Source organism: Eimeria mitis, genomic scaffold, assembly GCF_000499745.2.
Source record: "Eimeria mitis Houghton genomic scaffold, Emh_scaff3315, whole genome shotgun sequence".
NCBI classification, from domain to species: domain Eukaryota; phylum Apicomplexa; class Conoidasida; order Eucoccidiorida; family Eimeriidae; genus Eimeria; species Eimeria mitis.
This window is the reverse complement of record NW_013571654.1, coordinates 5,850-6,340: the sequence shown is the minus strand read 5'-3', so window position 1 is coordinate 6,340 and position 491 is coordinate 5,850.

The window sequence follows — 491 nt, the reverse complement described above, 5'->3', positions numbered from 1 at the left end:
TTTTTTTTTTTTTTTTTTTTTTTTTTTTTTTTTTTTTTTTTTTTTTTTTTTTTCTACAGGAGGAGAAGTTTCAGCGTACAAGCGAGGCTATAAACACCCGTGTTGTATGGTTTTCTGTGTTGCAGCTTTTGCTGCTGTGTGCATGCACTTTGGTTAGTATCTTTTACTTGGTGCGGTATTTCCACGCACACAAAATTATATAAACAGAGAAAAGAGGAGAGAAAGCTGCTGCGGCTGGCGCCGGTGCCTCTCCTTTGTTTATATGAATTCTTGCACTGGCAGCAGAAAGCAGCAGCTTGCTGCTCCTGCTGCTGCTGCTCCTGCTGCTGCTGCAGTAGCAGCAGCTGCTGCTGCTGCAACAGCTGCTGCTGCTGCAGCTGTTGCTGCTGCTGCAGGCTATTAAAAACAACTCGAGCGATGCCTTTTGGGGTTTCCTCAACAAAAACACTCCTTGGGTGTACTGAGTACTGCGTACTGGGTTACCAGCCACA